The following is a 21863-nucleotide window of genomic DNA, read 5'->3' as shown; positions in this document are numbered from 1 at the left end:
TACTAGTGTGCAAAAGAGCAGAAAAACAAAAACAAATATGGGGATGAGGAAGGTAGTTGGTTGGATGGGTTATTTACAGATGGGCTGTGTACAGCTGAAGCGATCGGTAAGCTGCTCTGACAGCTAACGCTTTAAGTTAGTAAGGGTTAATAAGATATAGTCTCCAACTTCAATTATTTTTGCAATTCGTTCCAGTCATTGGCAGCAGAGAACTGGAAGGAAAGGCTGTCAAAGTAGATGTTGGCTTTGGGGATGTCCAGTGAAATATACCGGAGCAGCTCTTAGCTCCCTCAGTAGATGCCTACTGGATAACTTATTTGTATTGCTTTTAATCCTTTTTAAATGTATTTATCTTATTAACACTTTGTTCTAGCTAGCTATTTGTGTAGGTAACTATCAAGTACGTGCTACGGGTGGGTGCTGCTATGGTGACCAGTGAGCTGAGATAAGGCAGAGCTATACCTAGCAAAGACTTAGAGATGACCTGGAGCCAGTGGGTTTGGCGACGGATATGTAGCGAGGACCAGCCAACGAGAGCATACAGGTCGCAGGGGTGGGTAGTATATGGGGTTTTGGTGACAAAACAGATGGTACTGTGATAGACTGCATCCAGTTTGCTGAGTAGAGTGTTGGAAGCTAATTTGTAAATGACATCGCCAAAGTCAAGGATTGGTAGGATAGTCAGTTTTACGAGGGTAAGTTCGGCAGCATGAGTGAAGGAGGCTTTGTTTGCGAAATAGGAAGTCGATTCTAGATTTAAATTAAACTTTGGATTGGAGATGCTTAATGTGAGTCTGGAAGGAGAGTTTACAGTCTTGCCAGACACCTAGGTATTTATAGTTGTCCACATATTCTAAGTCAGAACCGTCCAGATTAGTGATGCTGGACGGGCGGGCAGGTGCGGGCAGTGATCGGTTGAATATCATGCATTTTATTTGACTTGCATTTAAGAGCAGTTGAAAGCCACGGAAGGAGAGTTGTAATGGCGTTGAAGCTTGCCTTGCAGCTTTACCTGTGAAGGACTCACACACAGATGAACAGGAAGACTTCTTGTGAAGTTTAACTCCCACAAATGGTTCTCGGCATGTAGGAGTTGTGTTCATCAGCCTTTATTTAGACTAGGTTCTCCAAGATAACTCCAAATGGAGTATTTAGTGGAAGCAAGTTCCACCGAGTGGAGCATCCATGTCAAAGAAAGACCATCTATTCTTCACCCCCAATCACTGCCATAGTCTCCTTTAATCTCATGCTTCGCTTAGACTGACCCAAACTAACAACAATACCAGACCACACCGCACAGCCTCAGCTCAGACTGTCCCTCACTAACAACCAGACCAGACCACGCCGCCCAGCCTCCTCTGTGGTGCCAGAAAGAGTAATGGACAGTTGTAGCCAATAGTCCTACAGCAAAAGCTATTGAAGATGGATTATATACGCTGGTGTTAGATCACTGTTCTCAGAAATACATTATGTATACAAAAGTATATGGATACCCCTTCAAATAAGTGGATTTGGCTATTCCACCCACACCTGTTGCTGACAGGTGTATAAAATCAATCACACATCCATGCAATCTCTATAGTCAAACATTGGCAGTAGAAAAGCCTTACTAAAGAGCTCAGTGACTTTCAACCAGGCACTGTCATAGGATGCCACCTTTCCAACAAGTCAGTTCATCAGCTGTAAATTCTGTTATTCTGAAGTGGAAACGTCTAGGATCTACAACGGCTGAGTGGTAGGCCAACCAAGCTCACAGAACAGGCCGAGCAGCCACACACAAGCCTAAGAACATCATATGCAATGCCAAGCGTCGTCTGGTGTAAAGCTCGCCGCCATTGGGCTCTGGAGCAGTGGAAACATGTTCTCTGGAGTGACGAATCATGCTTCCCCATCTGGCAGTGAATCTGGGTTTGGCGGATGCCAGGAGAACGCTACCTACCCCAATGCATAATGCCAACTGCAAAGTTTGGTGGAGGAGGAATAATGGTCTGGGGCTGTTTTTCATGGTTTGGGCTAGGCCCCTTAGTTCCAGTGAAGGGACATGTTAACGCTACAGCATACAATGACATGCTAGACGTTTCGGTGCTTCCAAATTTGTGGCAACAGTTTGGGGGAAGGCCCTTTCCTATTTCATCATAACAATGCCCCCGTGCACAAAGCGAGGTTCATTGCCCAACATCAGTGCCCGACCACACTAATGCTCTTGTGGCTGAATGGTAGCAAGTCTCCGAATCAATGTTCCAACATCTAGTGGAAATCCTTCCCAGAAGACTGGAGGCTGTTATAAGCAGCAAAGGGGAGACCAACTCCATATTAATGACCATGATTTTAGAATGAGACATTTGACGAGCAGGTGTCCACAAACTTTTGGTAATGTAGTGTATGTCCAGATAAGATAACGTAGTTGATCTTCCTTGGGTGATGGTGGACTGGACAATAGCATGTAATGCACTAAATGGGCAATAGGCTGTCATTAAGATGAAGATGGCCTGTATTAAAATTGAAAGACTAACAGGACAACAGTCTCTCCCTCTCCAGTATGTGCTGTTATATTGTCCATCACACAAATACTGTAATCACCTTTCACAGAAATAATCACAGGCCATTCCATTTCCTATGGGTTGGCGTTTCTGGGGATGAACATTAAACGATGCACTCACACACAAAGATAGGGGGGTCTGTTGCCCTTGGTATTGTATGAAGAGATGAGATGGCTGGCTGGGGCATGGTAACTGCGTTGTGTCCCAAATGGCACCCTATTCCCTATGTAGTTAACTGTTTTTGGCCAGGGCCCCTAGGGCTCAGCTGTGTGGCCTGTCTGGCTGGTTGAAAGGGGTAGAGGGCCAGGAGGGTGGAGGGGCTGGGGGGGGTATGTTTACATCAACAGTCCCCCCCCCAGGAGGGAGTTCACCTACTCAGTGACCCCTCTCTCTACTCCCCTTCTCAAAGTGGCTAGAGCTTGCCAAGAAAGCAACCTCCCCCTCTCCCTTTCACTGTTCATGTGTGCCACTGATCTTAGCTGCAGAGATGGTCCGGTGATGATACTACAGGCAATTAAGCCCTTTAGTTACCATTGAAATGTTGATGACAACCTCCCTCTAACGGTGTCACTATTCTCACCCCCCCTCTCTATCTCTCTCTCCTGCCCTTTTTCATCCCTCCATCCCCAGGTGCTGTGGCTGCTGAGTTTCCATGACAAGAACACCCTGGCGGATGCTGTGGACAAGTACTGCATCGGGGTGCCGCCCATTCAGTGGTTGGCATGGATACCACAGCTCCTGAACTTCCTGGTGGGGTCATAGGGCAAACCCCTGCTCAACCTCATCAGCCAGGTACGTCAATCTGTCTACTACAACATACCTGTGACCACCCACAACACACCTGTACCCACAGAGATCCTATTGAATTAAGTTCTAATATATAATTCTATGCCTGTGGTCACCTCACGTCCATAGAATAAGCCCATCTGTCTACAGCACACCCCATTAGAATTAGAAATCTACAGTATAAAAAGGAAGGTAAGTGTTGCTAGGGTACACAATAATAGATCTTTGTAGACTGGTAGTCTTTGGCAAAGGGGTTCATTGGTTAATTAACAAAACAAAACGAGGAGGACCAAAGCACTCTTCCGTATATAGTGTTTCTCAACTTTCTCAACTTTTTTGTACCAGGGACGGGCAAGCTGTGGACCTTCCTGTACCACAAGCAATCAGCCCTCCCCTCCTCATCACTCTTAAATGTGATTTTTTCCCCCATATGTATCTGTCCATGTGTGTCTGTGTCCGTGACTGAGGGGAAAGGGGTGTGTGTGCGCATAAGAGTGCCGCCATGTCAGCCTAATAAAGATAGATTAGCAGCAATCAGTGCCAGAGTGGTCTCTCTCTAGCACTTTGGATTTATCAAATTAACCATTCCTATTCCTCTCCTCTCATTTATTGGCTTCCCCCTCTTCCCCTCTCTCCAGTGAGCCTTTTCAAATGATTTATGGAAGGAATGATTATTAAGTTCATATCAAACGCATCTGCAGTGCAGGAACAGAGCTGCAAATTAAAGTAGGTGACTAATTTGCTTTCCGTTAATTAAGTATTATTTAAAGTGGCGTGAGCTTCAAAGAGTAGTTGGCTACGTCAAACACCCCTCATCCAGCCGGTAGAGTGGGAAATGGGAGAGAAGGAGGGAGGAGGAGAAGTAGGGAATGAAGAGAGAGGGAATAGAGAGTGTGAGAGAAGGGAGAGCAAAGAGTCGAGAGAGCAGTTGTAAGGCCTAATTGACAGCACACCACCTAAGTAAGTTTGGATGCCAGTTAGGGTTTGGGTTGGATGCCAGTTAGTATCTGTCTGATCTCAGAATCTGTCTGTAGCACTCTGAGTGGAAACACACCATATTAAGGCTAGTTAGTCAATCCCAAGTCAAGTGCTTAATGGAATAGAAATATGGCTTTGTTAGTTATTAAATCAGGCTTCCTCAACCTTTTTTTGATCCAGCGTTCCCTTTACCTATTACATGAGTGGAGAGACATCAAGGAGAGGTTTTTTAATGTCTTTTGGCGTTTGGTATTTGGGGAGTGAATGGGTGAGGCCTTTCCCCCCTCCTCATGCCTCCTCGCCCTGTGATAAGTGAAGGGTAAAAGGTTGAGTGTCTTTCTGTAAAATAAAAAAAGCAGCAAAGCACCTTTTAAATGGATGGAAGCCTTTATCTCAGCGATGCTGAATAATTTAGTGTTTCTCCGCGGGATTCAGGTGCACGACGGGATGTTTTAAAAACGGACAGTGAAATATTAATGAAGGTTAGCCCTGAGAGGTAGAGGAGAGATGAATCACAGCGTTAACATTCCTTTAGACAATCTAACACCCCTCCTCCTCACCCCCTCCAAAATATGACATCCTTCATCGCCTGATCTCAACTTCCTCTCCTTCTTCCTCCTTTCATCTTTAATCTGCCACTTAATTCTTCAGTCTACCCCCTACTTTTTCGAACATTCTGTTAAAACTCGCGCAACATTTCAGCGTCCTGCTACTCATGCCAGGAATATAGTATATGCACATGATTAGTATGTGTGGATAGAAAACACTCTGAAGTTTCTAAAACTGGTTAAATAATGTCTGTGACTATAACAGAACGTGAACAGCAAGCGAAATCCCAAGAAAAACCTGGTCACAAAAACCACAGAAAAGTATTAATCCGCCAGTCTCTGAATTGTTTATTGCAAGCAAAAATATATAGCAGGGAGCTTGCAGTTCCTACAACTTCCACACGATGTCGCCAAAAACGTCATTTTCATTGACAAAAATCCTTTGTGTAATGACAAATAGATCCTTCATTTCGTCCAGCATACAGCAATCGATTTTGGAAGAGAGACAAAGGACATCGTTTTCTTGAGTAGCTGCTATTGAATACAGATCGCCCAGTGATCAATTTGATCGCTTATTAACGTTTACAAATACCTAAAGTTGGGTTACAAAAGTAGGTTGAAGTGTTTTGTCAAAGAATATAGGCAACTTATATAATTTTTAAAAATGACGTTGCGTGTTGGAAGGGAGCTTTTTTCCTGAACCAGACAGGCTATACAAATTGATATTTTGGGCATACATGGACGGATTTAATCGGGAAAAAGACCCAATTGTGATGTTTATGGAACATATAGGAGTGCCAACAAAGAATATCATCAAAGGTAATGAATGTTTTAAATTTTATTTCTGCGTTTTGTGTAGCGCCGGCTACGCTAATTCTTTTGTTTACGTCCCCTTCAGGTATATTGGGGTGTTGCATGCTATCAGATAATAGCTTCTCATGCTTTCGCCGAAAAGCATTTTAAAAATCTGACTTGTTGGCTAGATTCACAACGAGTGTAGCTTTAATTCAATACCCTGCATGTGTGTTTTAATGAACGTTTGAGTTTTAACGAGTACATTTAGCATGTAGCGTAGCGCATTTGCATTTCCAGGTGTCTAGATGAGACATCTGCGTCTCAGGTAGGAGCAAGAAGTTTTAAGGTTACTACAAGCTTCACTCCATCGATCTACGTGAGTGTGTGCACGTGGGTGTAGTGGGATTTTTGGATTTTAAATGTTTTAAAATGTTTGTCTTTTCATTTTGTGAAAGCAAGGAAGAGTCGCCTTCCCTTGCTTGTAGTAGCTAGCTGGCAGCCTAGCTAGATGGTTTCACCCTGGATAAAAATGTAGCAAGCTAGCTAGCCTTTTTAGCTTCCCATATCTCTGGCAAATAATATTATACTTGCTGGTGTAACATAAAACATTTTCCCAGTTTGATATGCTGCTTGTGTATACATTCCCATATCAGCTAAAAATAAAATAAAAGCACATGGCTAGCTAGATCAAATCTAAATGTATTCATCACAACAGGTGTAGACTTTCCCATGAAACGTTTACTTATGAGCCCTTTCCCAACAATGCAGAGTTAAAAAGTACGATTTTTTCTTTTGAAAATAACAAAAAAATACAATTAAAAAGGAAATGGTAACACAATAACAATAACAAGGCTGTAGAGTACTGGTACTGTGGTACGAGGTAGTTCGCCATTTCCTGTCACAACTTGCAGACTTGTTTACGTGTTGCTGTGCGTTTTGTTGCCAACCTTACTTTGCTACCTGACAACTTCACGGTTTTTACTTTTTAATTACCGTTTATATTTTTGTTTTTTCCCTCAACTTTTTCACTCCGGACGCTTTATCTGGACATGGTTCATCAGGACCTCCAACAGCCGAAGCTAAGTAGTAACATTAACATGATGCCTTCTAATTGCAGTCGCTGTACTCATAATGTACAGGAGAACGATCACCTTACGGCGAGGATAGCTGTACTACAAGCCCAGCTTCAGACGCAATCGTTAGGCAAGGGTAATTTCAGTGTAGGAAAGGATAAAACAGCGTCTGTGCCACCAGTAAGTACAGATAGTAACGTTAGTATAAATCCCCTCGCGCGGTCCCCGCAGCCGGACAACGTTCTCGCGGTTTCTGGAAGGAAATGCTGTAGGAATGCTGTAGGAAGCCACAAATTGAAAACTGTAGTCATTGGCGACTCCATTACCCGCAGTATTAGACTTAAAACGAATCATCCAGTGATCATACACTGTTTACCAGGGGGCAGGGCTACCGACGTTAAGGCTAATCTGAAGATGGTGCTGGCTAAAGCTAAAACTGGCGAGTGTAGAGAGTATAGAGATATTGTTATCCACGTCGGCACCAACGATGTTAGGATGAAACAGTCAGAGATCACCAAGCGCAACATAGCTTCAGCGTGTAAATCAGCTAGAAAGATGTGTCGGCATCGAGTAATTGTCTCTGGCCCCCTCCTAGTTAGGGGGAGTGATGAGCTCTACAGCAGAGTCTCACAACTCAATCGCTGGTTGAAAACTGTTTTCTGCCCCTCCCAAAATATAGAATATGTAGATAATTGGCCCTCTTTCTGGGACTCACCCACAAACCGGACCAAGCCTGACCTGCTGAGGAGTGACGGACTCCATCCTAGCTGGAGAGGTGCTCTCATCTTATCTACCAACATAGACAGGGCTCTAACTCCTCTAGCTACACAATGAAATAGGGTGCAGGCCAGGCAGCAGGCTGTTAGCCAGCCTGCCAGCATAGTGGAGTCTGCCACTAGCACAGTCAGTGTAGTCAGCTCAGCTATCCTCATTAAGACCGTGTCTGTGCCTCGACCTAGGTTGGGCAAAACTAAACATGGCTTGTGTTCGCCTTAGCAATCTCACTAGGATAAAGACCTCCTCCATTCCTGTCATTATTGAAATAGATCATGATACCTCACATCTCAAAATAGGGCTACTTAATGTTAGATCCCTTACTTCAAAGGCAATTATAGTCAATGAACTAATCACTGATCATAATCTTGATGTGATTGGCCTGACTGAAACATGGCTTAAGCCTGATGAATTTACTGTGTTAAATGAGGCCTCACCTCCTGGCTACACTAGTGACCATATCCCCTGTGCATCCCGCAAAGGCGGAGGTGTTGCTAACATTTACAACAGCAAATTTCAATTTACAACAAAAAAAAATAACGTTTTCGTCTTTTGAGCTTCTAGTCATGAAATCTATGCAGCCTACTCAATCACTTTTTATAGCTACTGTTTACAGGCCTCCTGGGCCATATACAGCGTTCCTCATTGAGTTCCCTGAATTCCTATCGGACCTTGTAGTCATAGCAGATAATATTCTAATCTTTGGTGACTTTAATATTCACATGGAAAAGTCCACAGACCCACTCCAAAAGGCTTTCGGAGCCATCATCGACTCAGTGGGTTTTGTCCAACATGTCTCTGGACCTACTCACTGTCACAGTCATATTCTGGACCTAGTGGACCTTTGTCCCATGGAATAAATGTTGTGGATCTTAATGTTTTTCCTCATAATCCTGGACTATCGGACCACCATTTTATTACGTTTGCAATTGCAACAAATAATCTGCTCAGACCCCAACCAAGGAACATCAAAAGTCGGACCCTGATCTCTCTTTTGAAGAACATATCAAGACCATTTCAAGTACAGCTTTTTTTCCATCTATGTAACATTGCAAAAATCTGAAACTTTCTGTCCAAAAATGATGCAGAAAAATTAATCCATGCTTTTGTCACTTCTAGGTTAGACTACTGCAATGCTCTACATTTCCGGCTACCTGAATAAAGCACTAAATAAACTTCAGTTAGTGCTAAATACGGCTGCTAGAATCCTGACTAGAACCAAAAAATTTGATCATATTACTCCAGTGCTAGCTTCCCTACACTGGCTTCCTGTCAAGGCAAGGGCTGATTTCAAGGTTTTACTGCTAACCTACAAAACTTTACATGGGCTTGCTCCTACCTGCCCTCTGATTTGGTCCTGCCGTACATACCTACACGTACGCTACGGACACAAGACGCAGGCCTCGTAATTGTCCCTAGAATTTCTAAGCAAACAGCTGGAGGCAGGGCTTTCTCCTATAGAGCTCAATTTTTATGGAACGGTCTGCCTACCCATATAAGAGACGCAAACTCGGTCTCAACCTTTAAGTCTTTACTGAAGACTCATCTCTTCAGTGGGTCATATGATTGAGTGTAGTCTGGCCCAGGAGTGGGAAAGTGAACGGAAATGCTCTGGAGCAACGAACTGCCCTTGCTGTCTCTGCCAGCCCGGTTCCCCTCTTTCCACTGGGATTCTCTACCCCTAACCCTATTACAGGGGCTGAGTCACTGGCTTACTGGGGCTCTTTCATACCGTCCCTGGGAGGGGTGCGTCACCTGAGTGGGTTGAGTCACTGATGTGATCTTCCTGTCTGGGTTGGCGCCCCCCCCCCCCCCCTTGGGTTGTGCCGCGGCGTCACTGATGTGATCTTCCTGTCTGGGTTGGCGCCCCCCCCCCCCCCCCCCCCCCCTTGGGTTGTGCCGTCTGCCCCGCTACAAAGTTTCTCCCTGCAGGCGATCACTGAGTCCGATGTGCTAAAAGAGCTCCTTAAACTTGACCCCCCCAAAATAATCTGGGTCAGATGGTATAGACCTTTTCTTCTTTAAGGTTGCTGCCCCTATAATCACCAATCCTATCTCTGACCTTCTTAACCTGTCTCTCCTCTTTGGGGAGGTTCCTATTGCTTGGAAGGCAGTCACGGTTAGTCCTTAACCTGTCTCTCCTCTTTGGGGAGGTTCCCATTTCTTGGAAGGCAGTCACGGTTAGTCCTTTATTTAAAGGGGGAGATCAAGCTGATCCAAGATGGCGTAGCAGTGCAGAAGTTGTTTGTCGTTCTCCCGTGTACATTTTACATTTTTCATCTTTTTTGTATATAGTTCAATATATTTTCAATCTCTTTTTCCATTTTTAAATTAAATATACCTTCTGGCAACCTCACCCAATGTGATATGGATCTGCTATTTTTAGACCTTATTGCCAGAATCTCCATCTGAAGCTAGCCATCAGAAGCTAACCAGCTAATTAGGTACTAGCTATTAAGTCATTGTTAGCCACTGCTAGTGGCCTTTATCTTTTGCACAGACACCAGTTGCTTTAAGCCTGGATAATACTTACCAGCCTGCCACTATCGGACTGTTTTTATCCACTACAACACTGGATTCCTGGGTAAGCCCTGAACCATTAATCCTGATCATCACAGCTAGCTAGCTGCCACCGAGTGGCCCAGCCCCGAAGCTAGCCTTAAGCCAGGCCCATCTCCCGGCCTGCTCATTGGACCCTATGATCACTCGGCTACACAGCTGATGCCTCCCGGACTCTTCACTAACACGACTAGAATCCACTACACCACAGGATTCTTGCCGTAAGCTCTGGACCTTTGCATCGGATCATCACTGCTAGCTAGCTGCTACAGAGTGGCTATAGTGGCTAACGCCCTTGTCCCAAAGATAGCACCAGTTAGCCGCGAGCCAGGCGCATCTCCCGGCTAGCAATCGAAATTACTCCAGCTACAATACCTCTTTTGTCAACTGGCCTGGACCCTTTGTCGATACGGAGCCCCGCCGTTCCATCACAGCTGGTCTGCCAACGTAATTCCATCCATTGTGCCCTCAACCGGCCTTTGCCCGACGTCGGAGTAGACGCTTCTACTAGCCCTGGCCTGCTAACTTTTTTTTTTTGAACGCTGTGTCTCCCGCTTGCTAGCGTAGTAACTACTACCTAGCGGCTTCCCTGTTTCATCTATTGCTGTTCACTGGATCCTATGATATCTTGGCTACATAGCTGATGCCTGCTGGAGTGTTCATTAATCACGGTACTCCATTTTGTCTATTTTTGTTTATCTGTCGGCCCCAGCCTCGAACTCAGGCCCTGTGTGTAGTTAACTGACCCTCTCCGCCCATGCATCCCCATTTTACCTGTTGTTGTTGTCTTAGCTGATTAGCTGTTGTTGTGTCACCCGTTGTTATCTTAGCTAGCTCTCCCAATCAACACCTGTGATTGCTTTATGCCTCGCTTTATGTCTCTCTCTAATGTTAGTATGCCTTGTATACTGTTGTTTAGGATAGTTATCATTGTTTTAGTTGGCTGCGGAGCCCCTAGTCCAACTCAGCATGCCTCAGATACCTCTTTTGTCCCACCTCCCACACAAGCGATGACCTCACCCAGCATAACCAGTGCGTCCAGAGATGCAACCTCTCTTATCGTCACTCAATGGCTTGGTTTACCTCCACTGTACCCGTACCCTACCACACCCGTCTGTACATTATGCCCTGAATCTATCCTACCACGCCCAGAAATCTGCTCCTCTGTCCCCAACGCACTAGACAACCAGTTTTGATAGCCTTTAGCCATACCTCATCCTACTCCTCCTCTGTTCCTCGGGTGATGTGGAGGTTAACCAAGGCCCTGCGTATCCCCAGGCGCTCTCATTTGTTGACTTCTGTAACCGTAAAAGCCTTGGTTTCATGCATAAGAAGCCTTCTCCCTAAGTTTGTTTTAGTCACTGCTTTAGCACACTCCACCAACCCTGATGTCCTTGCCGTGTCTGAATCCTGGCGTAAGAAGGCCACCAAAAATTTGGAGATTTCCATCCCCAACTACAACATTTTTCTTCAAGATAGAACTGCCAAAGGGGGAGGAGTTGCAATCTACTGCAGAGATAGCCTGCAAATTTCTGTCATACTTTCCAGGTCTATGCCCAAACAGTTCAAGCTTCTAATTTAAAAAAAATAATCTCTCCAGAAATAAGTCTCTCACTGTTTCAGTCTGTTATAGACCCCCCTCAGCTCCCAGCTGTGCCCTGGACACCATATGTAAATTGATTGCCCCCCATCTGTCTTCAGAGTTTGTTCTGTTAGGTGACCTAAACTGGGATATGCTTAACACACCCCGGCATTCCTACAATCTAAGCTAGATGCCCTCAATCTCACAAATGATCAAGGAACCCACCAGGTACAACCCTAAATCCCTAAACATGGGCAACCTCATAGATATTATCCTGAGCAACTTGCCCTCTGAATACACCTCTGCTGTTTTCAATCAGGATCTCAGCAATCACTGCCTCATTGCCTGCGTCAGCTATGGATCCGCTGTCAAACGACCACCCCTCATCACTGTCAAACGCCCCCTAAAACACTTCCGTGAGCAGGCCTTTCTAATAAACCTGGCCCAGGTATCCTGGAATGATATTGACATCCCATCAGTAGAGGATGCCTGGTCATTCTTTAAAAGTAATTTCCTCACCATCTTAAATAAGCATGTTCCTAAGAACAGATATAGCCCTTGGTTCACTCCAGACCTGACTGACCTAAACCTACACACATAAACATCCTGTGGCGGACTGCATTAGCTTTCGAATAACCCCCGCGATATGCAACTTTTCAGGGACTTTAGGTACCAATACACGCAGTCAGTTAGGAAAGCAAAGGCTATCTTTCTCAAAAAAGATCTCAGAAATTCTCAGAAATTTGCATCCTGTAGCTCTAACTCCAAAAAGTTTTGGGACACTAAAGTCCATGGAGAATTAGTGCCCACTGCACTGAGGCTAGGAAACACTGTCACCGCCGATAAATCCATGATAATCAAGAATTTCAATAAGCATTTCTCTCCAGCTGGCCATACTTTCCTTTCTCTCCAGCTGGCCAGCCTTGGTTTCTCAAATGACTGCCTAGTCTGATTCACCAACTACTTCTCTGATAGAGTTCAGTGTGTCCTACCGGAGGGCCTGTTGTCCGGACCTCTGGCAGTCTCTATGGGGATACCACAGGGTTCAATTTTCGGGACGACTCTCTTCTCTGTGTATATCAACGATGTCGCTCTTGCTGTGGGTGATTCCCTGATCCACCTCTATGCAGACGACACCATTCTGTATACATCTGGCCCTTCTTTGGACACTGTGTTAACAAATCTCCAAACGAGCTTCAATGCCATACAACTCTCCTTTCGTGGCCTTCAACTGCTCTTAAACGCTAGTAAAACTAAATGCATGCTTTTCAACTGATCGCTGCCCGTACCTGCCCGCCCGTCCAGCATTACTACTCTGGACGGTTCTGACTTAGAATAGGTTGACAACTACAAATACCTAGGTGTCTCGTTAGACTGTAAACTCTCCATCCAGACTCACATTAAGCATCTCCAATCCAAAATTAAATCTAGAATTGGCTTCCTATTTCACAACAAAGCCTCCTTCACTCATGCCGCCAAACATACCCTTGTAAAACTGACTATCCTACCGATCCTTGACTTCGGCGATGTCATTTACAAAATAGCCTCTAACATTCTCCTCGGCAAACTATCACAGTGCCATCCGTTTTGTCACCAAGGCCCATATACCACCCACCACTGCATCCTGTATGCTCTCATCGGCTGGCCCTTACTACATATTCGTCGCCAGACCCACTGGCTCCAGGTCATCTATACGTCTTTGCTAGGTAAAGCTCCGCCTTATCTCAGCTCACTGGTCACGATATCAACACCCACCAGTAGCATGCGCTCCAGCAGGTATATTTCACTGGTCATATCCAAAGCCAACATCGCTGAAGGTGGAGACTTAAATTTCCCTCACTAACTTTAAACATCAGCTATCTGAGCAGCTTACTGATCGCTGCAGATGTACACAGCCCATCTGTAAATAGCCCATCCAATCTACCTACCTCATCCCCATGTTGTATTTATTCACTTTTTTGTTCTTTTGCACACCAGTATTTCTACTTGCACATCATCTGCACATCTATCACTCCAGTGTAAATTTGCTAAATTGTAATTACTTCGCTATTATGGCCTATTTATTGCCTTACATCCTCACACCATTTGCACACACTGTATATAGACTTTTTTCTATTGTGTTGTTGACTGCACGTTTGTTTTTTCCATGTGAAACTCTGTGTTTGTGCCGCACTGCCTTGCTTTATCTTGTCCGGGTCGCAGTTGTAAATGAGAACTTATTCTCAACTGGCCTACCTGGTTAAATAAAGGTGAAATAAAAAAATAAAAATGTAAAACTGTTATAGGCTTATTTCTATTTTGCCCTATTTATCAAGTGTTGGAAAAACTTGTCAATAATCAACTGACTGGCTTTCTTAATGTCTACAGTATTCTTTCGGGTATGCAATCTGGTTTTCACTCCGGTTATGGATGTGTCACTGCAACTCAATGATGTCACAATTGCCCTTGATTCTTAGCAATGTTGTGCTGCTATTTTTATTGACTTGGCCAAAGCTTTTGATACGGTAGACCATTCCATTTTTGTGGGCCAGCTATGGAGCATTGGTGCCTCTGAGGCGTCTTTGGCCTGTTTTCTGACTACCTCTCTCATAGAGTGCAGTGTATAAAGTCAGAACATCTGCTGTCTCAGCCACTGCCTGTCACCAAAGGAGTACCCCAAAGCTCGATCCTAGGTCCCACGCGCTTCTCAATTTACATCAACAACATAGCTCAGGCAGTTGGAAGCTCTCTCATCCATTTATATGCAGATGATACAGTCTTATACTCAGCTGGCCCCTCCCCCGGTTTTTGTGATAAACGCTCCACAGCAAAGGTTTCTTAGTATCCAACAAGCTATCTCTGCCTTAACCTTGTTCTGAACACCTCCAAAACAAAAGTAATGTGATTTGGTAAGAATAATGCACCTTTCATACAGGTGTAATTACTACCTGAGGGTTTAGAGCTTGAGGTAGTCACCTCATACAAGTACTTGGGAGTATGGCCAGATGGTATACTGTCCTTCTCTAAGCATATATCAAAGCAGCAAGCTAAAATTAAATCTAGACTTGGTTTCCTCTATCGTAATCTCTCCTCTTCCACCCCAGCTGCCAAACTAACCCTGATTCAGATGACCATCCTACCCATGCTAGATAATGGAGATGTAATTTATAGATAGGCAGGTAAGCATGCTCTCAAGCAGCTAGATGTTCTTCGACATTTGGCCATTAGATTTGCATCCAAATCCACCAAATCTAGGTGTCACGACTTCCGCCGGAGTCGGTCCCTCTCCTTGTTCGGGCGGCGTTCGGCGTTCTAGCCAGCGCCGATCCACTTTTCATTTTCCATTTGTTTTGTCTTTGTTTTACACACCTGGTTTCATCACCCAATTACTTGTTAATTATTTAACCCTCTGTTCCCCCATGGTATTTGTGAGTATGTATGTATACGGTCCGTTATTGTGGGCTAGTTTATTGTGTTGTATATATTTGTATTCTTGAGTAAAGAACTTCATAAATCATATCTGCTGACCTGCGCCTGACTCCTCCACACCAGCTACACACAGGCCGATTATACTAGGACACATCACAGCACTTTATACTCCTCTGTAAACTGGTCATCTCTGTATACCCGTCACAAGGTTGATGGTTATTTATAAAACCCTCTTAGGCCTCACTCCCCCTTATCTGAGATATCTACTGCAGCCCTAATCCTCCACATACAACACCCGTTCTGCCAGTCACATTCTGTTAAAGGTCCCCAAAGCACACACATCCCTGGGTCGCTCCTCTTTTCAGTTCGCTGCAGCTAGCTACTGGAATGAGCTGCAACAAACACTCAAACTGGACAGTTTGATCTCAATCTCATCATTCAATTACTCAATCATGGACACTCTTACTGGCAGTTGTGGCTGCTTTGTGTGATGTATTGTTGTCTCTACCTTCCAGCCCTTTGTGCTTTTGTCTGTGCCCATAATGTTTGTACCCTGTTTTGTGGTGCTACCATGTTGTGCTGCTCCCATGTTGTGTTATCATGTGTTGCTGCCTTCCTTTGTTGTTGTCTTAGGTATCTCTTTATGTGGTGTTGTGTTGTCTCTCTTGTCATGTGTGTTTTGTCCTATATTTTTATTTCATTTATTTTTAATCCCTGCCCCCATCCCTGCAGGAAGACATTTGCCTTTTGGTAGTCCGCCATTGTAAATAAGAATTTGTTCTTAACTGACTTGCCCAGTAAAATAAAGGTTAAATAAATAAAATGTTGTTTACAGCAGGTTCTACCAGCCACTGAGATTATATTTGGTTATCTGTGCAAAATAGGTTACTTTGATTAATAGCCCTCACAGCTCTGGAAGGAATGATACGGCGTGCCTCAATTTTCAGGTAGTAAAAAAAGTAAGTAGGTATGCCGGAGTGTATTAAAAGGTCCCAGCCTTTTTGTGACAAAAAGCTCCATTCCTCCACCCCACCTCCCTTCCATCTCCTACCCATCCTTCCATCCATTACAGCCCACCCTCTGTACTCCTCTGTATTGAGCCAGGGTTAGAGAGGTGTCTCTTTACGACTACAGGCTACTCCTCACCCCTCTATCAACAGGGTATGCTAACAGGGGTGTAGGGTGTCAGTCTAATGAGGCCAGAGAAGAACTGTGGTCTGGGCTCAACCAACTTGTCTCTGTCTCTCTGTCATCAAGGCCTCACTGTCACTGTATCAGTGTCTAGTAGAGTATCTCCCTCGTAGTGAGAGGTGCAGAGCTCTCACCAATGGCTGTCTATCTGTCACACTCTTGCATCCATCCTGTCTATACCCTGGAGTGCTTATTGTGTCAACTCGTGTACGGTTTCGTGAGGAGTCGTGAATATGTCTGTAGAAATGTAGATTAGGGAGTGCATAATTAGTTTGCATAAAAAAAATATATAAAGCTGACCTTAGCTCAGTGACTGCAGTAGAAGGGTAGGTCAAGGCAACTTCCTCCTCTAAATGTAGCCCCAGGTCTGTTTTAACCTGACATCACCCTTCATGGTTTCACATCATAACTCCATCTCCATTACACCATACAGAGCTGCTTTCATCCAGGGGATCAATGTTTGATATTATTTGGTATTCTCTGCCGTGTACACTCCTCTCATCTATGCTCCACTGTTAACCCTGAGGGATGGTTCTTCTTTGAAAGGTAATCTAAGTGTGAACCCTCTCCCCCCTGCCCATGTCTGTTATCTGCTAGGTGGGACGAGTGTACCCCCAGGCAGTCTACTTCCCCATCCGCACCCTCTACCTGATGCTCAAGATAGAGCAGAGGGAACGCTACAACAGAGGTAAATCATGTGTGTGTGCTATGCCAGTACCACGGTAATATGACTGTAGCAAAACATCATGATACTTACAGTATGGTACCAACATTTTAGAATACCGTAGTACCGTTTCGTATGACACTACAAACATTTCTCGGCCCTACCGCTCTAAATAACCTGCTGCCGCTTGTTTATAAAGTCAGTTTTGTTTATAAATTAAATTGAATTTAAACAACAGCCACTATTCTCTTGTATGAGCTGGTCCAAGAATGTCCACTTCACTTTCATGCGCATATCATGTTTGGCAACAGTAATCCGCCAAGCACTTCCTCCTCCAGCAATCACTCACCTGCTTTTCTCCATCCGCATGTATTTATCCATCAGTTTTTTTTATAATTTAGCCGTGATGGCGAGCAGGGATGCAGATCCTGAGTCTTCTGCTGTTTGATTTGTGCATTTGTTACATTGGAGCAGAGTGAGCATAGTTGATGCATTGTATAATTTCATGACCTGTTTAAAGACAACTTGCTCCTCTAAATGTATGCTTAACACCCCGGCCATCCTACAATCTAAGATATATGCCCTCAATCTCACACAAATTATCAATGAACCTACCAGGTACAACCCCAAATCTGTAAACATGGGCACCCTCATAGATATCATCCTATCCAAACCTGCCCTCTAAATACACCTCTGCTGTCTTCTACCAGGATCTCAGTGATCACTGCCTCATTGCCTGCGTCCGTAATGGTCTGTGGTTAAAACAACCACCCCTCATCACTGTCAAAAGCTCGCTAAAACACTTCAGCGAGCAGGCCTTTCTAATGGACCTTGCCCGGGTATCCTGGAAGGATATTGACCTCATTTCGTCAATAGAGGATGCCTGGTTATTCATTAAAAGTGATTTCCTCACCATCTTAAATAAGCATGCCCCATTCAAAACATTTTGAACCAGGAACAGATATAGCCCTTGGTTACCTCCAGACCTGACTGCCCTTGACCAGAACAAAAACATCCTGTGGCGTACTGCATGAGCATCAAATAGCCCCCGCGATATGCAACTTTTCAGGGAAGTTAGGAAATAATATACACAGGCAGTTAGGAAAGCAAAGGCTAGCTTTTTCAAACAGAAATTTGCATCCTGTAGCACAAACTCCAAAAAGTTCTGAGACATTGTAAGGTCCATGGAGAATAAGAGCACCTCCTCCCAGCTGCCCACTGCTCTGAGGCTAGGAAACACTATACCCACCGATAAATCCACGATAATTGAGAATTTCAATAAGCATTTTTCTACGGCTGACCATGCTTTCCAACTGGCTACCCCTACCCCCGTCACCAGCCCTGCACCCCCCACAGCAAATTGCCCAAGCCTCCCCCATTTCTCCTTCACCCAAATCCAGATAACTGAAGTTCTGAAACAGCTGCAAAATCTGGACCCCTACAAATCAGCTGGGCAAGACAATCTGGACCCTCTCTTTCTAAAATTATCTGCCAAAATTGTTGCAACCCCTATTACTATTCTGTTCAACCTCTCTTTCGCATCGTCTGAGATCCCCAAAGATTGGAAAGCTGCTGCGGTCATCCCCCTCTTCGAAGGGGGAGACACTCTAGACCCAAACTGCTACAGACCTATATCCATCCTGACCTGCCTTTCTAAAGTCAAGTTAATAAACAGATCACCGACCATTTCGAATCCCACCGTACCTTCTCCGCTATGCAATCTGGTTTCCGAGCTGGTCATGGGTGCACCTCAGCCACACTCCAGGTCCTAAACAATATCATAACTGCCATACTGTGCAGCCGTATTCATCGACCTGGCCAAGGCTTTCGACTCTGTCAATCACCACATTCTTATTGGCAGACTCAACAGCCTTGGTTTCTCTAATGATTGCCTTGCCTGGTTCACCAACTACTTCTCAGACAGAGTTCAGTCTGTCAAATCGGAGGGCTTATTGTCCGGACCTCTGGCAGTATCTATGGGGGTGCCACAGGGTTCAATTCTCGGGCCAACTATTTTCCCTGTATACATCAACAATGTTGCTCTTGCTGCGGTGATTCTCTGATCCAGCTCAATGCAGATAACACCATTTTATAAACATCTGGCCCTTCTTTGGACACTGTTAACTAACCTCCACACTAGTTTCAATGCCATTCAACTCTCCTTTCGTGGCCTCCAACTGCTCTTAATGCAAGAAACTAAATGCATGCTCTTCAACTGATCGCTGCCCGCACCTGCCCGCCCGTCCAGCATTACTACTCTGGACGGTTATGACTTAGATGATGTGGACAGCTACAAATACCTAGGTGTCTCGTTAGACTGTACACTCTCCATCCAGACTCACATTAAGCATCTCCAATCCAAAATTAAATCTAGAATTGGCTTCCTATTTCACCACAAAGCATCCTTCACTCATGCTGCCAAACATACCCTTGTAAAAATGACTGCAGTCTATCACAGTGCAATCCGTTTTGTAACCAAAACCCCATATACTACCCACCACTGCGACCTGTATGCTCTCGTTGGCTGGCCCTAGCTTTATATTCATCGCCAAACACACTGGCTCCAGGTCATCTAGAAGTCTTTGCTAGGTAAAGCCCCGCCTTAGCTCAGCTCACTGGTCACCATAGCAGCACCCACGCGTAGTACGCGCTCCAGCAGGTATATTTCACTGGTCATCTTGTATAGATTTTTTTCTATTGTGTTGTTGACTGTACGTTTGTTTTTTCCATGTGTAACTCTGTGTAGTTGTTTGTGTCGCACTGCTTTGCTGTATCTTGGCCAGGTCGCAGTTGTAAATGAGAACTTGTTCTCAACTGGCCTGCCTGGTTAAATAAAGGTGAAATGTGTTTTTTTTAAACAACCAAGAGCACAGGGCAGACTGAGTAGACTTTGCAAGATCACTGTCATGCAGCCTCTTGGGTGTCAGAAAGGGAAAATGGAGCCCAGACATGTTGGCAGCTTTACAGCAAAGAAAAGGTCTTGTCTGTAGACAGTTAAAAAACTATGACCCATGTTACCAGATATACCTTTTTTCTTTTTATGGGGATTTGCTCGCATTTTGTGTAATTTCACAAACCACATCGTGAACTAATCCAGGGTCGAAATGTATTGGTTTGATTACATGACTGAACAATGTTTATTGTTATTTAGCTAGCTAACAACCTGGTAAGTTGACACTAGGTTTTAGGCACATCTGATTGGCACAGGAAGGAAGAAAAATGGTCTGCTACTCATGAGATCTGCTTCAGATAGGTAGGATTCATATAGGTAGGATTCATATAGGTAGGACTCATATGGATACGATTCATATAGGTAGTGTCAAGGATATGATCCAGATGCAGACACGGGAGGCATCAGTTCTCAGATGATTTATTAGAAATACTGGGCAGGCAACGGGCAGGTCGAGAGCAGGCGGAGGTTCGTAATCAAGTCAGGCAGGTACATAACGGCAGGCAGGCTCGGGGTCAGGGCAGGCAGAATGGTCAGAAATAGGAAAAATAGGAAACAGAAGTAGAGAGAGACAGGAAGGCAGGAAAGAACGTTGGTAAGCCCTGACAAGACAAGACGAACTCGCAACAGACAAACAGAGAACACAGGTATAAATACACAGGGGATAATGGGAAGATGGGCGACACCTGGAGGGGGTGGAGAAAAGCACAAAGACAGGTGAAGTAGATCAGCGTGTAACAGGTAGGATTCATATTTGCAGGATTCATATAGGTAGAGTGTTTGGGGTGGAGGGGGATGGAGAGAGAGAGTGTGTGTGTGGGGGGAGGGTGGAGAGGTGTGTTTGTGTGTGTGTGTGTGTGTGTGATAGACAGTGTCATAAGGTAACCCTGGCATAGCCTGGCACAGCCCACTACCACCCTGCAACAGTATGGCAGCCACATCTGTTCAGTGTGCTGCTGTTCCTCTCTACCTGAGCAGTCTGAAGCTCAATTGAAGGAAGGGCTCTGTCACGTTCATGACATGACAAAGATAAGGCTTTTCCATCCAATGTCCAACACAGCGGGCTTACAAACTGGAAAATGGGATATTTGCACTCAACATTTACACAGACAAGCTGAAGTCTTCGCTAACTATGTACTTTCTGAAACACTTTCATCTACAACTCTAAATCCTCAAGCCATTTCAGTCAAGGTGTTGACAGAAGAAAGAGAGCTGACATGACACAAGCTTCCAAATCGAACTCAGCGGTGCTGCAAAGTGCTTTAGCAATGCTGGCTGGGAGGAGGGGGGGGGGCAGCTGTGCACTGAGCTGAGGATAGTCAGCTAGTCAGGGGTGGGGGGCTAGTGAGGCGGGTGGGAAAGGAGGAGGGAAGATGGGGGTGATGGGTGTGGTGAGCGTGTAGGACCTGATGAGTGGAAGATGGGGCGAGGGGATGTAGACTGTAGTTGGGCTGACTGCACTGTGCTGACGGTAAGGGGGCTCCAGAAGCAGAACCTGCAGGCTCAGCGCTCCGTTCCATTGGTTAGACAGGGACAGAGGAACACTTTCCCCCCCTTGTGGGAACAACCTCACCTGGCTGCACCTGTTCTGCCGAGTCAGGGAGCTTTGGGAGTAAGGGGCGAAGGGGATTAGAGGTGTATTTGTCCCATCACATCTGGAAAACATACACTTGTTGGGCTGAGTCTGTGGGCATCATAGCTTACTCACTGTCATAGCATTTTTTGGGTCACAAATAACAGTGTAGTATAAATGTTCATAATCAATCTTCCTCTCTCTCCCCCCTAACCCACTCCCCCAACCATTGCTGTCAAGATCACGCTGAACATTGTCAAGAAGCTGGTGAGCACGTTTGCCGTGGGGTTGGAGAAAGTCTCCAACGTGTTCACCATGTTCTCCAGCGCGGCATCAGAGTTGCTCGCCCACCGAGCCCAGGCCACCGCTTAGGACCCTGTCTTCCAGAAGATGAAGAGATATTTCACCACATTTCATTTGTCTGTTCTGCTGTTTTCATTGT

General features: G+C 45.0%; 1 pseudogene; it reads left to right on the top strand.

Moving 5' to 3' along the window:
* The window catches only part of LOC110503135 (transformation/transcription domain-associated protein-like), a 173307-nt pseudogene that overhangs the window by 103517 nt on the left and 47927 nt on the right, over nt 1–21863 (top strand).

Source organism: Oncorhynchus mykiss, chromosome 23, assembly GCF_057628025.1.
Source record: "Oncorhynchus mykiss isolate SJ-2025 chromosome 23, ASM5762802v1, whole genome shotgun sequence".
NCBI lineage: Eukaryota > Metazoa > Chordata > Actinopteri > Salmoniformes > Salmonidae > Oncorhynchus > Oncorhynchus mykiss.
The sequence above is the reverse complement of the archived record's forward strand: the minus strand, read 5'-3'. Positions and strand labels throughout refer to the sequence as shown.